This window comes from Salvelinus fontinalis, chromosome 34 (genome assembly GCF_029448725.1).
Source record: "Salvelinus fontinalis isolate EN_2023a chromosome 34, ASM2944872v1, whole genome shotgun sequence".
Classification (NCBI taxonomy): Eukaryota; Metazoa; Chordata; class Actinopteri; order Salmoniformes; family Salmonidae; genus Salvelinus; species Salvelinus fontinalis.
The window spans coordinates 7,736,727-7,756,586 of record NC_074698.1 but is presented as its reverse complement, the minus strand read 5'-3'; the positions used below and the strand labels follow the sequence as shown (position 1 = coordinate 7,756,586).

The 19,860-nt window shown below is 44.9% G+C and overlaps 1 protein-coding gene across 3 annotated transcripts in view; it reads right to left on the bottom strand.

Moving 5' to 3' along the window:
• LOC129832979 (zinc finger protein 385C-like) overlaps positions 1 to 19,860 on the bottom strand; it is a 215,306-nt gene that overhangs the window by 190,387 nt on the left and 5,059 nt on the right. Inside the window, exon 1 of one of the 3 annotated variants that reach the window (XM_055897163.1) lies at positions 19,046 to 19,189. The exons of the other annotated variants lie outside the window; for them this stretch is intronic. The gene's annotated coding sequence lies outside the window, so the exon portion shown is untranslated. Of the gene's footprint in view, positions 1 to 19,045; positions 19,190 to 19,860 lie in introns of those variants that run through there. 3 annotated transcript variants of the gene reach the window in all.

Sequence of the window (19,860 nt, the reverse complement as noted above, 5' to 3'; positions counted from 1 at the left end):
CCAGTCATCTCAAACAGCCAATCTGGGCATGGGCAAACAAGCAATCCAATAGCCCACAATACATATGTATGGAAATTCCATATTCAACAGAGTGGATTTTACTGCCAGTTATCTGTGGGCGTGGGCCCATCTAGAGAGGAAGAGATGGAGAGAGAGAGGGAGGGATGGAGAGAGAGAGGGAGAGATGGAGAGAGAGAGGGAGAGATGGAGAGGACGGAGAGATGGAGAGAGATGGAGAGGACGGAGAGATGGAGAGAGAAAGGGAGAGAAAAGGAAGTGAATTCAGAGTTGCTGAAAAGATGAAGAGAGTGACAGAGAGGAATGATGTAGATGATGCAGTAGTTTATGTTCATGATGGTGTTCTTTACCAGACCAGCCTTCTGCACTATAACACAGAGCGTTTCACAGACCCAAACCCTTTTTACATACCCACATCTTCCTCTGTTTCATTCCCCATCTCCCCCTCTTCCTCTTCCCCCCATCTCCCCCTCTTCCTCTTCCCTCCATCTCTTCCCCCTATTCTCCCGACTCTTGCTCTCTCCCTTTCCCTCTCCCCATCCGTCGCCCCCTCTCTTCTGTCTCATTCCCCATCTCCCTCTCTCCCCTCTCTCCATCTCTTGCGCTCTCCTTTCTGGGTGATGGCTCATAGAGCAGCGAGACGTCTCGATATGTGAGTCTGTGCCTCGCCTCATTTCCTCAACTAATGGAGACACGGCGGCATGGTGAGAGGGGGAGAGAGGCAGAGAGAGAGAGAAACCGAGAGAGAGAGGCAGAGAGAGAGAGTGAGAGAAGGAGAGAAATAGATGGAGAGAGAGACAGATAGACAGAGAGAGAGAGAGAGAGGGAGAGAGATAAAGATTGGACATTGCTTTTCCTCAAAACAAAAATTAGGTCACTAAAAGGGGATGTTCAAATGCACCATGTTTTGAAGCAGCCAGTCCTTTCGAAAAACTCAATGACGTCATAGATAACATCCAAAATACCTCAGATATTAAAACCCAAACGTTCCACGAGTGAGTCATGTCTGACTTTAAAAGAAACAATGATTACGACCGAGGAGACAGTTTATGATTCATAGCCTGTGTTCGTGACTGATAAGGCCCTCGGAGTGGGGTTAAAGATTCACCCAGATGCGGGTGTCTTATTGCGGGCAGTCAGTCATATGAACATACTTCACCTGGTCTCCACAGTGGCCTGTTCTTTTGGAACATAGCAGATAGACAGGGACGTCATGGTTTCCATGACAACGACCAGTCTCGTCCCCAACCTGAGTTCTCCGTGTAATTCATTAGGCAGCAAGCCAGTACATGTATTATCAGGTATCAGAGAGAAATAAAATAGTGAATAAACATTATGAACACACAACAAACAAAAAGGCGGGTTGCAGCCACACACTGAAGCTGTAGCTACTAAGAATACAGCAACAGAGGTATCCTCTCACTCACTCACTCACTCACTCAGTCAGTCAGTCAGTCAGTCAGTCAGTCAGTCAACCTCACATTCACTTACTCACTCACTCACATTCATTCACTCACTCACATTCATTCACTCACTCACATTCACTCACTCACTCACTCACTCACACTCACTCACATTCACTCACATTCACTCACCTCACATTCACTCACTCACTCACTCACTCACACTCACTCACATTCACTCACTCACTCACCTCACATTCACTCACTCACTCACCTCACATTCACTCACTCACTCACCTCACATTCACTCACCTCACATTCACTCACCTCACATTCACTCACTCACTCACATTCACTCACTCATTCACTCACACGCACATGCGCACACAAGCGTGCACACAAACACGCACACAAACAAAGCTGGGTCCCCGTTCCTGCCCATCTTCCTCATGGTGCTCTTTCACCCAGCTGTAGGAAAGTGATTTGGACCCGGGAGCGCCCCTCCATGCCATCCATCTGTTACCGTGGGACCGGGCCTTGGTCCAGACAGCTCTGCATCTGTGTGTGTGTGTGTGTGTGTGTGTGTGTGTGTGTGTGTGTGTGTGTGTGTGTGTGTGTGTGTGTGTGTGTGTGTGTGTGTGTGTGTGTGTGTGTGTGTGTGTGTGTGTGTGTGTGTGTGTGTGTGCAGCAGCTGACTGTAGCATGCCAGCCAGGCCTCTAGGCTGGCACCGTTCAGCACTAATGCTAGCGCTAGCATTAAGGGCCTCCAGGGGACACAACAGGGGGGCCACACACAGCCCAGAACACAGCACAGCTGAACAGGTTAGAGGGAGGACGATGGAGGGGCTAGCTAAGGCCAGGGATGGGAGGGTTGGGGTGCTGCTATTGTCCCTTAGGGGAAACAACGGGACGTCGGGTGAGGGTGGATGCTCAGGACGAGGGGTGGAGGGTGAGGGTGGATGCTCAGGACGAGGGGTGGAGGGTGAGGGTGGATGCTCAGGACGAGGGGTGGAGGGTGAGGGTGGATGCACAGGATGAGGGGTGGAGGGTGAGGGAAAGAAGGTAGGCTACTGGAGCAAACACCTCTTTAGGGCACCAGCTTCCCTCCAATGAGTAGCCAGTCCATCCCTTCTTTAGGAGGCCACTGATTGGAAATGAACAATGGACAATTGGAAACCATAAAAAAGCATCTATACTATGTAACGAGGCCATGCTATGTAATATCATTATTGACTAACATGATATCCTTGTTGTTATGTGCTAAAAGACTAGCCTAATATGAAATACAGTATGTCAAGTAGCACTCTGCCACACTAAAAGCATGCTAACGGTCCTGCCGGTTGCAGCGCCACGCACTAGGCTACGTCTAGCTGCTAAACACTTGCCTCGCCACTGCTTCTTTAAATGCGGGTGACATTTACATGAAGTGCCTCATTTGTGCCAAGGACAGAAGTGTGGCATGTTAACAATTAAAAGGGTGCTTAATGGGGCATGCAAAAGTTATTTTGAGAGCATGTTGTGGGAAGAAGAATTGGGCATAGTCTATTAGGAAGAAATCAGAGCAGTGTTCCCCTGAAGTGGGCCAAGGTCAACGCTTGCTGGGAGGATGGCAAGCCTACTATCTGGGTTAGAAACTCAGCACAGCACAAAGACACTTCAAACACCTGACAAAAGCCAGTTTAACCCAAACACACACTCTATATATATAGAGAGAGAGAGAGACAGCGAGAGAGACAGCGAGAGAGAGAGAGAGAGACAGAGAGAGACAGAGCGAGAGAGAGAGAGAAAGAGCGAGAGAGAGACAGAGAGACAGAGAGAGACAGAGAGACAGAGAGAGAGAGCTAGACAGAGAGAGAGAGAGAGACAGGGACAGAGAGGCACACAGACAGACAGACAGACAGACAGACAGACAGACAGACAGACAGAACAAGTCTGTCTTGGGTTCAACATTACTCCTCTTTCAAGGCCAGCCTTCTCTTCCCTGCTGCAAATCCATGTGTGTTGTTCAGGGTCATGCACATTGATTCAGTATAGCCTCAGCCCAGCCTCAGATCCACAGCTAGATAAAGCTGCACATGGATCTGGAGAACACTCAACAGTCAGAACCAGTCTAGGAAAACACAGGGAGAGAGTAGGAGCAGGAGGGACATCGCTGGCCAAAAGCATAAGCTTCATTGGAGCCCAGTGCACAGGTAGCTAAGGCCTGGAGCAGAAACTGCTGAAGGTAGTGGGTTATAAGGGGATAGGGGGTGAGACAGGAAGGGGCAGGGATGGAGCCGTGTCTTTGGGAGTCCAGTGGAGGAAGCAGAGCACAGAGCATGCTCTATGTGTGCCCCTCTCCCTGTTCCCTCACCCAGACCCCCTCCAAAGGCTCCAGTGTGTCCCTGTGTCCTGGGCCGGGCCAGAGGGGGAACAGGAGCGCTCTCTGTGCCTTGTGAGGGGGCCAGACTCCCAGCCTCCTGCCCCCAGCCGGGTGTGTGTTTTGGGGTTTTACAGTGGGCCCGTGCCTGGCTGGCTGCCTGGGGGTTGTGTGTTCATGTGCCACACTCACGTTTACCATCAGGGAGGAGTCTTTCCTCCACAGAGAGGCTGTGAAGTGGGCAGGACTGGGCTGGAAAGATCTGGGCTGTGCTGGGGGACCTGCCAGTAGCATCGATTACAGTACATCCCTTACACACTCACCGACACAGTTACAGACACAGAAGTTCAATAACCCCTCTATTTCATTCCAATTTCAAAATCCATGTGAAAAAGCCTGGCCTATTGGACTACAGTAGACTATACCAGTGGGAGCGAGAGGGAGAGGGGGACTTGTTCAACAAACCCCTATTAAGACATGTACATATCGTTGACCTTCAGCAAGCTTTTTCCAACAGACATGGCACTATTTAACATTTGGAGAGTGCGAACAGAATCTCTCTAGTTTGAGAGAGGTTTTCCACCTCTGTGAGAGCACGTAGTTGTGTATGTGGGTCTTTCTATAAACTAGGGGACCAGTGAGGATTTCCTACACTGGACAACTTGTTACAGCTGTTGATAGGTCATTGATAATAATCTGGCAATTTTTTTCATCTCATTACATGAATTTATAAGCGGAGATAATAGCTATATTCAATCAAATTCACGAATTGGTGTCTTGATGTACAGTATTTGTCAAAAATCGTGTGACATGAAACATAACTTTTCTGTCCTTGCATTTATGGCAGTGTAAGTTGTCGTTATATCATATATTAAGCATGAATCAGTTAAATTAGACATTTGACCTTGAACCCTGTAATAATTCTGGATCAAGCTGTCTGACAGTCTTTTGTATAGAGATCTCAGAAATGCAGTGTAACTACGTCACATTTCCTGTCCTGTTACAGGGTGGAAACTGCTTTTATGGGCACACAAATCACCCCAAAAAGATTCAATTGAAAAATCTTCTAACCGAAAGAGTCACCACACCTTGATACTTAAAACCTAAATCAAAACCGTCATTGACGTGGTTCTTCAATCATTATGCATAATACTTGTTGGATGTGCATTTGGTGTCCAGCTGATTAGTTACACCGTGATATTTTCACACATCATCTTCTGATCCAGGAAGGAATTTTCTGAATGACAGTCAGGTGACGAACAGCTGTTGTGACAGCGCATGTGATGCATGAGGAATGTCCAGAATATCTCATTCGTTACGCCGGTGAAGACAGTTGTGTTCGGATCTATACTGAACAAAAATATAAACGCAACACGCAACAATTTCAATGATTTTACTGAGTTACAGTTTATATAACGAAATCAGTCAATTAAAATACATTCATTAGGCCCTAATCTATGGATTTCACATGACTGGGCAGGGGAGCAGCAATGGGTGGGCCTGGGAGGGCACAGGCACAGGCCCACCCACTTGGGAGCCAGGCCCAGCCAATCAGAATGAGTTTTTCCCCACAAAGGGCATTATTATAGAGAAAAATACTCCTCAAATATATTAGCTGTCCGGGTGGCTTGTCTCAGACTATCCCGCAGGTGAAGAAGCCGGAGTAGGAGGTCCTCGGCTGGTGTGGTTACCAGTGCGTAATTTGAGCCGGATCCTGCCGAACTTTGTTAGTTCCAGCACCTATTTGCTCGGATCAGGTACCTCTAGCGGCATGATTTATTCATTGTTTCACTGATCGCACTGTAGACATTCTAATAAAAGTGATCAGCATTAAATCAAGTTGCCTCCTCGTTGTTTCTCCCGCCCCGCAGAAAGGCCATTATGTAAAAGCACGGTGATCCTTCTATGTAATCATCCTATCCTGCCACACTGATTCCAGACCTGCTCTCTTATTTGCATATAGAGGTTATGGGGAGTGCCGGTGGGGTAAGTAACTGATCTCGACACAGGTCTTGGTAGTGGTGGTCAGCTAGTGAAGAGGTGCCTACGTAATCACGTCACGTAGCCTAGGCTAGTCGTCTGCCTACTGAATTTGAAACGTGGGAAAGCCAAATCAAAAATGGATAAGAAAAGGCAATCCAAAAATCCAGAGAAAGATGGTGAATCGAACCCAGAACAATTCAGCGAACTGTCAATGCCGGGGGAGAGGAGCGAGAGGAGCGCTGCTAATCCCGCCAGTTCAAATTTGTAATTCAACAAGCACTTTTCTGACATTTGCTGATGTAAAAAGGGTTTTATAAATAAATTTTATTTTTTTAATTGGAAGAACAAGCAAACATTTAGCCAAAGATTTTTTATAACTAAACCAAGATAGGCCACAGCCTGTCGTTTCCAATGGGAACAAATGAGTCATAGTGGGCAGAACAAGCAAGGAGGTGAGCAGAGCCAAGCACGAGCTAGCGAGATCCTATTGGCCCATTCTAGCATACGTCTGCATATTTCCATTAGGGAACCCCTACTCTGTGAAGTGGCGTGTGCAATAACTCAATTTGCCTTTGTTTCATCGATGAGAACATTTTCAGAATGTCTACAAAAATCCATCTCCTGCCATCTTCTCCCACTGACGGCCACTGAGCTTCCTCTCACTACCATATTTGGTAGAGAGTGGAAACGCCAAGTGGATGCTTAACATTTATACATCCGGTGAAATATCTGTCTCATTGTTCTATCTGTGGTATAACCCATGGCTTGTCATGCAGAATTCAAAGCTGGACTATAAAATGCAAAAAGGTAGGGCTGGAGGGATAAAACTGGCAAAAGAGTGGGTGGAATGTAAACTGCCCTGGACGTTGAAAAAAAAAAACAAAGAGCCCTCAGAAAAAAGGTTTTTGAACATGCTGAAACAAGGCGCATTTTGAGGCAGCAAGCATTGTAGACAAGGCTAAAAAGGACACCCAGGTTATAGTTAACACTCAAAATAAATCAAAATAGACACTACAGCCAGAGTCTTCAGAAAAGCCTTAGAAGGAGGTTAAACGTCACATCCACAGGTCCGCTCATGGCTTTGAGCAAGACATTGACTGTCAGGAGTTAAATGGACTTGACATGGGGAAAGTCTTTGTATGAGGTTTTGAAAACTAGGATTTTATTTTCTTTACAAACTTGTTCTGTACTGTGAAGATAATCTGTGCTTCATATTCTCACATAGGCAGCAGGCCCATACAGTTGAAGTCAGAAGTTTACATTCACCTTAGCCAAATACATTTAAACTCAGTTTTTCACAATTCCTGACATTTAATCCCAGTAAAAATTCCCTGTTTTATGTCAGTTAGGATCACCACTTTATTTTAAGAATGTGAAATGTCAGAATAATAGTAGAGAGAATGATTTATTTCAGCTTTTATTTCTTTCATCACATTCCCAGTGGGTCAGACGTTTACATACACTCAATTAGTATTTGGTAGCATTGCCTTTAAATTGTTTATTTTGGGTCAAACGTTTTGGGTAGCCTTCCACAAGCTTCCCACAATAAGTTGGGTGCATTTTGGCCCATTCCTCCTGACAGAGCTGGAGTAACTGAGTCAGGTTTGTAGACCTCCTTGCTCGCACACACTTTTTCAGTTCTGCCCACAAATTTCCTATAGGATTGAGGTCAGGGCTTTGTGATGGGCACTCCAATACCTTGACTTTTTTGTCCTTAAGCCATTTTGCCACAACTTTGGAATTATGCTTGGGGTCATTGTCCATTTGGAAGACCCATTTGCGACCAAGATTTAATTTCCTGACTGATGTCTTGAGATGTTGCTTCAATATATCCACATAATTTCCCTTCCTCATGATGCCATCTATTTTGTGAAGTACACCAGTCCCTCCCACAGCAAAGCACCCCCACAACATGATGCTGCCACCACCGTGCTTCACGGTGGTTGGGATGGTGTTTTTCGGCTTGCAAGCCTCCACCTGTTTACTCCAAACATAACAATGGTTATTATGGCCAAACAGTTCTATTTTTGTTTCATCAGACCAGAGGACATTTCTCCTAAAAGTACAATCTTTGTCCCCATGTGAAGTCGCAAACCGTAGTCTGGCTTTTTTATGGAGGTTTTGGAGCATTGACTTCTTCCTTGCTGAGCAGCCTTTCAAGTTATGTCGATATAGGACTTGTTTTACTGTGGATATAGATACCTTTGTACCTGTTTCTTCCAGCATCTTCACAAGGTCCTTTGCTGTTGTTCTGGGATTGATTTGCCCTTTTTCGCACCAAAGTACGTTCATCTCTAGGAGACAGAACGCGTCTCCTTCCTGAGCGGTATGGCGGCTGCGTGGTCCCATGGTGTTTATACTTGCGTACTATTGTTTGTACAGATGAACGTGGTACCTTCAGGCGTTTGGAAATTGCTCCCAAGGATGAACCAGACTTGTGGAGATCTACAATTTTTGGGGCTGATTTCTTTTGATTTTCCCATGATGTCGAGCAAAGAGGCACTGAGTTTGAAGGTAGGCATTGAAATACATCCACAGGTACACCTCCAATTGACTCAAATGATGTCAATTAGCCTATCAGAAGCTTCTAAAGCCATGACATCATTTTCTGGAATTTTCCAACCTGTTTAAAGGCACAGTCAACTTAGTGTATGTACATTTCTGACCCACTGGAATTGTGAAACACTGAATTATAAGTGAAATAATATGTCTGTAAATAATTGTTATAAAAATGACTTGTGTCATGCACAAAGTAAATGTCCCAACCGACTTGCCAAAACTATAGTTTATTAACACGAAATGAGTGGAGTGGTTGAAAAATTAGTTTTAATGACTCCAACCTAAGTATATGTCAACTGTATGTGTGTCTACATTGATTTATTTTATTTGAAGTTATATTCCGATATTCTGATATTTGTTCTACTGCTACATTGATGTCTTGAAAATGATATGAAATTCGGGTCTTGTAAGCCCTGCAGCTGAGTATGTGTGCATATGCATATGGCCGGTGTTCTGCACTGACATCTAAAAATGTTGATGTACAATGTCTAGAAAATTAGGCTATAAGAAATTCTGACTTGTGTAAGCCCCGCAGCTACACTCAAGTATGTGGGCATACTGCAGTGACGTCTAAAATGCTTTGAATTAATCAGCACCTTGGAGAGCGCTGTCCATTTCACCACCATAGATTGTAGGCTACATGGCTGTTTGCTCTGTCTGCTGTGCTGCTACGTTGTGTTTGACACTTTTTTTCTCAATGTGTTCCGGTAACTCAGAGCCCCTTGGATAACACCCCCTCATGCTCACTATGTGTTCTCACGAATTACAAATTAAGCACTGGTGGTTACACGTGGTCTGCGGTTGTGTGGTCAGTTGGACGTACTGCCAAACAGCTCTGGTGGATATTCCTGAAGTCAGCATGCCAATTCCACACTCCCTCAAAACTTGAGATATCCGTGGCATTGTGTGACAAAACTGGATATTTTAGAGTGGTCTTCTATTGTCCCCAGCACAAGGTGCACCTGTGTAATGATCATGCTGTTTAATCGGCTTCTTGATATGCCACACATGTCAGGTGGATGGATTATCTTGGCAAAGGAGAAATGCTCACTAACAGGGACGTAAACAAATTTGTGCACAACATTTGAGAGAAATAATATTTTTGGGCATATGGAATATTTCTGGGATCTTTTATTTCAGCTCATGAAACACTTTACATGTTGAGTTTATATTTTTGGTCAGTATAAAATCCCTAGCGAATTGATGTTGATCATCTGTTGTTGTCTGCTTGATTTACAGCAGGGTCTCGTTAAATTTAACACAGAAAACATTAAAGTAATGAGTTCATGTTTTCATATATTTCTGTGCCTCGGATTGGACTCTGAGCCTACTTTGCACAATCGTGTAGAATAGACCATTGCGCAACATCCAATGCTATTCCTATGAATTATTCTGGATATAATGACAACAAATGACATAGCTTAGTGGGTTTACTCACAATATGATCTGGTAATGAAATAACACGACATACATTTTGTTTTCCATGTGACACCTGCAATGTTAATACAATACAAGGGGTCTTAAAGTAGCCTACTTGAACTTGAATTTGGAGCTCAGTAATTAAAGTACTGGAATAGGCCAACCGTGAAAATCAGACATTTCCTCAATTTGGTGCTTGAAAAGTCCTTGTAATTATTGTAGCCAATTTATAAGTTCTCCTGCTCCCTTGTAATTATCCGTGATTTTTATAACAGTTTTTGTGAGAGATGTGGCCATTTTCATTTGTTTCCTGCAGCTTCAATTAAAGGGTGTTGCCCTACTCTGTTGCGGTAAAACCACATTTGGTTATTATGAGGACGACAACATCTGTTGACTTCAACTTCACTTTCCATACAAATCCTTCCTTTTTAAAAAGGAACCTGGATTTTGGTCACTTCCTCATTATAAAAACAGTGATGGTGAGTGTATATGTGTGTATATGTGTGTATGTGATGTGTAGGTCAGTGTATATGTGTGTATGTGATGTGTAGGCCAGTGTATGTGATGTGTAGGCCGGTGTATATGATGTGTAGGTCAGTGTATGTGATGTGTAGGCCGGTGTATATGATGTGTAGGCCAGTGTATGTGATGTGTAGGGCAGTGTGTATGTGTGTATGTGATGTGTAGGTCAGTGTACGTGATGTGTAGGTCAGTGTATATGATGTGTAGGTCAGTGTATATGATGTGTAGGTCAGTGTGCATGTGTGTATGTGATGTGTAGGCCAGTGTATGTAATGTGTAGGTCAGTGTATGTGATGTGTAGCTTCGTGTATGGGTGTATGTGATGTGTAGCTTCGTGTATGGGTGTATGTGATGTGTAGGTCAGTGTGTATGTGATGTGCAGGTCAGGGTATATGATGTGTAGGTCAGTGTATATGTGTGTACGTGATGTGTAGGTCAGTGTATGTGATGTGTAGGTCAGTGTATATGTGTGTATGCGATGTTAAGGGTCAGTGTATATGATGTGTAGGCCAGTGTATATGATGTGTAGGTCAGTGTATATGTGTGTACGTGATGTGTAGGTCAGTGTATGTGATGTGTAGGTCAGTGTATGTGTGTGTATGTGATGTGTAGGTCAGTGTACGTGTGTGTATGTGATGTGTAGGTCAGTGTATGTGTGTGTATATGTGTGTATATGATGTGTAGGTCAGTGTATATGATGTGTAGGTCAGTGTATGTGTGTGTATATGTGTGTATATGATGTGTAGGTCAGTGTATATGATGTGTATGTGATGTGTAGGTCAGTGTATGTGATGTGTAGGTCAGTGTATATGTGTGTACGTGATGTGTAGGTCAGTGTATATGTGTGTATGTGATGTGTAGGTCAGTGTATATGTGTGTATGTGATGTGTAGGTCAGTGTATGTGATGTGTAGGTCAGTGTATATGTGTGTACGTGATGTGTAGGTCAGTGTATGTGATGTGTAGGCCAGTGTATGTGTGTGTATGTGATGTGTAGGTCAGTGTACGTGTGTGTATGTGATGTGTAGGTCAGTGTATGTGTGTGTATGTGATGTGTAGGTCGGTGTATGTGTGTGTATATGTGTGTATATGATGTGTAGGTCAGTGTATATGATGTGTAGGTCAGTGTATATGTGTGTATATGATGTGTAGGTCAGTGTATATGATGTGTAGGTCAGTGTATATGTGTGTATGTGATGTGTAGGTCAGTGTATATGATGTGTAGGTCAGTGTGTATGTGTGTACGTGATGTGTGGGTCAGTGTGCGTGTGTGTACGTGATGTGTGGGTCAGTGTGTATGTGTGTATGTGATGTGTGGGTCAGTGTGTATGTGTGTATGTGATGTGTGGGTCAGTGTGTATGTGTGTACGTGATGTGTGGGTCAGTGTGTATGTGTGTATGTGATGTGTGGGTCAGTGTGTATGTGTGTATGTGATGTGTAGGCCAGTGTGTATGCGTGTATGTGATGTGTAGGTCAGTGTACGTGTGTGTATGTGATGTGTAGGTCAGTGTATGTGTGTGTATGTGTGTATATGATGTGTAGGTCAGTATATATGATGTGTAGGTCAGTGTATATGTGTGTATGTGATGTGTAGGTCAGTGTATGTGTGTGTATGTGATGTGTAGGGCAGTGTATATGTGTGTATGTGATGTGTAGGTCAGTGTATGTGTGTGTATGTGATGTGTAGGTCAGTGTACGTGTGTGTATGTGATGTGTAGGTCAGTGTACGTGTGTGTATGTGATGTGTAGGTCAGTGTATGTGTGTGTATGTGATGTGTAGGTCAGTGTATGTGTGTGTATATGTGTGTATATGATGTGTAGGTCAGTATATATGATGTGTAGGTCAGTGTATATGTGTGTATGTGATGTGTAGGTCAGTGTATATGATGTGTAGGTCAGTGTGTATGTGTGTATGTGATGTGTAGGTCAGTGTGTATGTGTGTACGTGATGTGTGGGTCAGTGTGTATGTGTGTATGTGATGTGTGGGTCAGTGTGTATGTGTGTATGTGATGTGTGGGTCAGTGTGTATGTGTGTATGTGATGTGTAGGCCAGTGTGTGTGTGTGTGTATGTGATGTGTAGGTCAGTGTATGTGTGTATGTGATGTGTAGGTCAGTGTATGTGTGTATGTGATGTGTAGGTCAGTGTATGTGTGTATGTGATGTGTAGGTCAGTGTATGTGTGTATGTGATGTGTAGGTCAGTGTATGTGTGTATGTGATGTGTAGATCAGTGTATGCGTGTACGTGATGTGTGGGTCAGTTTGTATGTGTGTATGTGATGTGTAGGCCAGTGTATTTGTGTATGTGATGTGTAGATCAGTGTATGTGTGTATGTGATGTGTGGGTCAGCGTGTATGTGTGTATGTGATGTGTAGGTCAGTGTATGTGTGTATGTGATGTGTAGGTCAGTGTATGTGTGTATGTGATGTGTAGGTCAGTGTATGTGTGTATGTGATGTGTAGATCAGTGTATGTGTGTATGTGATGTGTGGGTCAGCGTGTATGTGTGTATGTGATGTGTAGGCCAGTGTATGTGTGTATGTGATGTGTAGGTGGTAACTATCACCCCAGGGTCTTTATTCCACTGTTCTTTCTACCATCTGAAAACAGCCTAAATGTCATGTTACAGTGTCATGCTCGTCGTCCTCCTCGTCTGAGGAGGAGTAGTTGGAAGGATCGGAGGACCAAAATGCAGCGTGGTATGTGTTCATCATAAATTTAATAAATAGAACACTGAACAAACTATACAAAACAATAAACAAACAACGGACATGACGCTATATAAGAAATGTGCTGACACAAGCAACTAACATAGACAATCACCCACAACCTACAATGACAAAACAGGCTACCTAAATATGGTTCCCAATCAGAGACAACGACTAACACCTGCCTCTAATTGAGAACCATATCAGGCCAAACACAGAAACAGACAAACTAGACATACAACATAGAATGCTCACTCAGATCACACCCTGACCAAACAAAACATAGAAACATACAAAGCAAACTATGGTCAGGGCGTGACATACAGGCTTGTTTTCTCAATTCAAATATTTATTGATCCCAGCCCAGCAAAGCAATAGTATTTGAGATTCAACCTCCTAGAAGCTGTTTTCATCCCTCTGCTTCAGGAGATGTTTACTGAGGCTTTACAGAGCCACTGATTCAACACCACATCCAGAACACACTGAGGCCACAGACACAATCAGGCCCAAACGTTTAGCTCAACTATCTTGAGAGCCGGTGCGGATATGTCTTAAATAAATATTTCATAATTACATCTCTATTGCCTACTGTACATGTAGTATACTTTACAATAGCACATAGAGGCCTGTCTGAAAATCATCGGTCAACACATTGATCATGAGTCATGGCCAATAGGACTGCACTAATCAAAAAGGCATTTTCATGATGTCAAACGCATAAGCACATTGTTGAACGTGGCCATTCCTCCTCCATTCCACCCCCGAGGCTCTGACAGAACCGACCCAGGTGTAGAGGGAAGGGGAGGACACACTGCTTTAAAAACCGCAGCCTATTCAGGTCTCTAACTGGTGTCCATTATGAAGCCGGGGAAGCTGTTGCTCATTGGCAAGGCTGAATGGTTTCACAGAGAGCCACGTTCACCATCACCACAGCAGCAGGTCACCTATTCACACACTGATTAGTGTTAAACAGCGACAGAACTAAAAGCATTTTCCAATGCAGCCTCATATTAGAGGGACCTTAAACAACACGCAGGCACACACACACACACACCCACCCACACACACACACACACCCACCCACACACACACACCCACCCACACACACACATCCATTCGTCCTCTTTCTCCTCTCTCCTCTTCTCTGACAGTGGGGGACATTATGATCGTTAGCTGAACCCACCTCCCTTGTTTTGTCAGCAAAACACTCCCCAGAGCAGAGCACTTATCACGGTAGAGAAAGACTTTATGCTCTCCTTTCCTTACAGCGAAGAGAGACAAAAATATATGGTTCAATTATAGTGTCTGTCAGCCCTGCAAGAGCTTGTGATGGACTGAGTCGAGTTGAGCTTGATGCTGGAGAGAGAGAGAAAGGGAGAGAACGATAAAGAGAGAGAATGAGAAAGAAAAGGAGAGAGAGAACGAGAAAGAGAGCGAGAGACAGAAAAAAACTCAAGCCTCCAACTAATGCATGTTGCAAAATACAGAGATTCAGTGATTCAACTGGCACTGTCTCATCCACACAGTCTCTGGTATAAGAACAGAAAACTGTTGTGTTATGCAATACCAGTCAACTCTGAACAAACCAACAGATACGAAGCTGAACGGCAGTGAATCTGATCCACTGTGAAGCACTTTGGGATTCATGATAAAAAGCTCTATGTAAATATATCATTATTATCAAGCAAGAGTCAACCAGGGACCTGAGGGAGAGTCAAACCTGTTACCTAACAGAAGTGATTCAGTGAGTCATTCTCCACTAGGTCGTGATGAGGGTGTGCAGACGGACTGGAGGGAGAGCTCTATCTGTGAGTCGCTGCAGGGCAAAGGGATTCAACCAGCCAGCCAGTGGAGAGAGGTATAGTGGAAGGAGAGTCTGGAGAACAGGGAGCTGGCGTTGGTCTTCTCATGTATTCTCAGCCCTCCAGACAGGCAGACAGGCAGACAGGCAGACAGGCAGACAGGCAGACAGGCAGACAGGCAGACAGGCAGACATGAGGCCCCAAACAGAGAGGGAATGTACAACCAACCAACCAACCACACACACTCACAACAACAACAACACTTAAATAAACTAGAAAGAGAAACACAAAGACAGAATCAAAACCGACAGTTGGAAAGATGAAAATGTATACCCAGTCTACTGAGACAACATGTACATGTAAAACACACAGCACAGACAGAATACACACATACTGTAGCAGTAGGATGTATCTGCATGTGCGAGACGAGCCTACAATCTCAGTTGTAATCAAAGGCCAGTCGGTATGTGATAGAGGAGCTAAACCCCACTCCAATCTGAGGAGCTAGTAGCAGGGGAGGGAGGCAGGGCCAGGAAAGATGAACAAATATTACACAGCCTTTCAGAAAGCAATTCCAGTCCAGTCCAGACCCACGTTTATGACAACCCCACAGGATCAGCACCTGCAGCAGCACGAGGCGAACCAACGTAACCAAACAAAAGCCGTAGAAAACCCCAGCAACAGCTCTCTTGCTGCTGCCACACCTCAACATCTCAGGAAGACAAACAGTGTGTCTATGACAACCCCATAGCATCAGCAACGGCACAAACCAATGGTGAACCAAGGTGACCAAACACACGGCATCTTAAAACACTCCGTTGTAGTCGCCACACGTCACTGTGACAGATCAACGACGTGAGAGCTACTGTTCCTGATTTCGATTTCATTTCATTTAACCTTTATTTAACTCGGCAAGTCCGATAAGAACACATTCGTATTTTACAAGGACGGCCTCCTCTAACCGTGGAGGTTCTGAGATTACACTGGATTATATGAGTTTTCAGCAACTGTGAATTTAGGCTGATCGATAAAAGATGGGGGACGTGTGTGTGTGTTCTGGAGCCCCCTGCTGAGAGGTGGAAAGACTGTGATTACTGTGTTAATAGCAGCAGAGAAATCACAGCCTGGATCCCAGAGGACACACACACACACACACAGGTATGGATTAGTGCACGTCACGCTGTCTGACCAACGCCTGTCGCATCATTAGGTCACTCTTCACAGGTATGAGTCATTGGACTGGGGCTTGTAGCGTGTGTGTGTGTATCAGAGTCTGTGTGTGTGTATCAGAATGAATATGTGTGTGTGTGTGTGTGTGTGTTTGTACGCACTGTGCAGCTCATATCACCTTTAGAGATTAAATCAAGGCTGTTTCTATGTGAAACAGAGATTCTGCCTCAGGTTAAAAAGAGGTTAATCGTCACGAACCAACAGCCATTCGATAGCTCAGCCAATGCAGCAGACCAGACGTCACGCTGTCCAACCGTGGCTCTTAAAGACGGATATCTTTTCAAACAGACTCTGCTCAAAGGAGGAAGTGGTATTTAAGGTATTTAAAAGCAGACTGAGTATTATTTTATTAATCGGCTCTGTTGGTCACGGAGGTCTCCGAGTGGCTTATTGGCTTCATTTGAATTGCCCTTTTCTTCCACCTAGATATATATGATATATATAGATAATATATGAATAGAAATAGCCTTGAGGAAGTGCTTGAGCTTTTAGGGAATAAAGACTCAAACCAACACTGGTTGAAAAGGTGAATGTAGGTGCACATGTAAATACAACAAGTCTCTGAAGCATGGGTGGGTGTGGGGGCTGAACAGTGTACAGTTATGACACCAACATCTATATCCTGAACGCAAAACAGACATGAAGGATGATATGACTGTTCCTGCCCATATTCCTGAATTCTTACTCTTGTTCATGATCCAAATCCCCCTGAGTCTAAGGGGAGTCGTGCGCGTTTGTGTTGAGGTGAGGGGTGAGGTGTCATGTAAAGGCAGAGAGGGGTGAGGAACCAGGGCTCGCGTTAAGAGTTCAGAAATCTGCATTTTCAATATGCAGACCATTGATACATCTGCGCTTTAAACCATCTCAGCTGTGTTGTATATTGAAAGTCAACGAGGTTGTTTTGCTTCAATACACTGACCAGGGACGTGCAACTATAGTTTTCCTTCGCAGAAAAGACATTAGTGCAACACATTCGGCAGAAAATAGCTTCATTTTCATCAGATGACAGAAGTGCATCGCTATTGGCAAGCAGCCACACAAGTAAATGAGCTTACAATGAAAAAGCAAGCTCCATTCCTTCAAGTTTTGCTAGAAGTTAATCTTGCATTTTACCGGAGTAAAAATAGGCTACACCGAGAAAAGTACCAGAGAAAAGAAGCTACCCATCAGTCAGAGCGCTGTTTGCGGACAGAATCCCAGTTCGTGAAACGCGTAACTGAAGCATAAAATGTGTCTGACGCCGAAGCAGTTCAGATCTGCGTTTACAAAACGCAGCAAGATATTTCTTACGCGTCTTATTTCTTTTTTCTGCGTGAAAAACGCAGAATTCTGTTTTAACGGACCCTTGGCAACCATACGGCGATGCAGCTCCCCGAGAGTTGTGAAGAGACAGATGGATCCTCGCCAGCATTTTAAAGAAACTTCCTCACAATCTCTCACCCCAACACGACTTAGCTGTTTACCCTAGGGTGTTTCCCAAATATACACACAAATAAACACACACACAGCAGCTGCTCTTATGGAACGACTCACATGCATGGTCACAGACTTTGTTCAGCACATGGACAAGCTGGGTTCACATCTAATGCACATATGGTAAAATGGAGGTACCGTATATATACGCTTGTATTCTAGTGAAAGGTCATGCGCTCAGAAATGCATTTAATTTCATCTCATTCTTTCCCAAACGTTTTTGTTGGTCTGTCTGTGTGTGTGTGTGTGTGTGTGTGTGTGTGTGTGTGTGTGTGTGTGTGGTTAGAAGTCTCTCTAGGCTGTTTTCATCATATGAATACGTTCTGGTATCTTCCATTTTCATCTCCTCTCTCCCTTCCTGTATTTTCTAACGCGATTGACATTTGTTTCTCTCTTAAATGCTACAGTATAATGCTTTTCATGCTCTTCATATTATTCTGTACCTATCTCTCCAAGATATTCACTTCGTTTGCTGTGTTTTATTCAGAATTGCATTGTGTGACTTAGGTTGGAGAAAATGTCCTTGGGTTTGAGAAAGGCATAAAACGCATGATTTCTAGCCGTATTATTATCATCCAAAGCCAAAACCCGCAAGACGACAAACTTGCCACTTTAAACACCTACATGAAAAGTGCCGCCACGACCCCATCAAGAAACGCCATTTACAAAGGCTGAAGAGTGGGTTCAGCGTGCTCTCTGTGGAGATCACAGCACAATAGGACATGCCTCCGAACACTGAGGTAAACCACTCTCCGGTTTAGATAAAAGCCTCGCTGAAACGGGCTCTGAATGATTCACTGTAGTTGAAAAATGCATACAACACACGCAGAGCCTTCATATACATCTCTGTTGTCCTTATCCTCTATTCCTCTGAGAGCCACGTTGTCAACCAAACACGTTGTGGTGAGTTTAAAAAACAAAACCTTCACAAACCCACAACCGCTATGGATCACGTCGGAGGACGAACTGACCAATGGACTCTCTGAGCTTGACTGTAATCAACCAATCACAGAGTAATAGTCTTTAGTCAAAATTCACAATCGTGTTCTTACATACACACCTAGACTTGAATATGCATGCAGGCAGTCTTTTATATGGAACCTGTGATAGAATCAGTTTAGACAGAGTCCCCACCCTTCCTGTTGAGTAGTGACGGGGCCTCAAAACAACCAGGCTATTTAGTGCGCCTATTGGGAGGGGGAGGGGGGTCTGCCTGCCTACCTGGCCTCACACACTGACCCTCTGTTCAGCTCACGAGCACCACGACCCGCCAACTGCCATGGAATATAAACAGGCCCCTGTGTATGTGTTTGCGCGGGCATGTGTGTGTACGTGCATGTCTAACACTGGGCCCAGTGTGTGTGACGGTCATTACGGAGGTGTGAGAGGGTATGTGTGTACGTGTGGGATGATCACGGCTCTGAGGTAGGGAAGTAGGGGTCTGGCACTCTGTGTTAATTAGGATAATTATCCTGTAACGAGGAATCAAAACCCCTGAGCCAGGATCAAAATACAGGATCAGACAAAGCTCCACACACAGGTTCAATCTGCTGTTCAATCGGAGCTTACCCTCTGACACTGTCTCCCTCCTCTGACTCAGAGGGTACCTCTAGGCTCCCTTCTATTGGCCTGTTCACTTCCTGGTAGATCTTGGTGGGTAGGAGGAAGTACAGAAGGGATCAGGAGGGGACCGTGGGTAGGGAGAGTGACTGGGGACAGAGAGGTTCATGTGTTAGTAGCAGTAACACTCTATACCCTCTGCCCAGAGGGCACATACGAGGGAGGGCATAGTGAAACCTTAGCCCTCCGACAGCGCCAACCCTTCAACACCCAACTGAGGAGCTAGGCAGTCTTCTGCCGAGTCGGTCCCAGCCGTGAGCACTCCCGGCCGGGCATGCCAATCAGCCAGGCGGAGGGTGGCTTTCTCCAGGAAAGGGCAGCCTGCTTGCCCTGAGGCGGGCTTCATGCAGCTGTCAGAAACTCTGACCCCCCCCCCACCAGCCTCCCTGGAGCCCCCCCTACACACACACACACACACACACACACACGTCCTCTGCCACTAGTCGTAGAGTACAGTGTGATCAGGGTGGCAGCGAGGGCTGGAGTGACCTCTCCATCTGTCTGAGTTAGGCGAGCGGAGAGCGGCCGGAGGGGGATGTTCACGCCTGTTTATAGATATTTGCCCTTTTGAGTTCACCTGTCACCCAGCCTGGCTCAGCTCGGCTCCAAGCCTCCACTCCACTGACTCTGCTCATCTGCAACAATGGCTCAGGAATGATGAGGGGTTTCACATCCCCCCTCCTCTAAATGCTATGGATTTGCTTTGAGCCTCCTGCTTCGTGTAACAAGGCATCTGATTTGGATTATGTTTGATCACCAGGTAC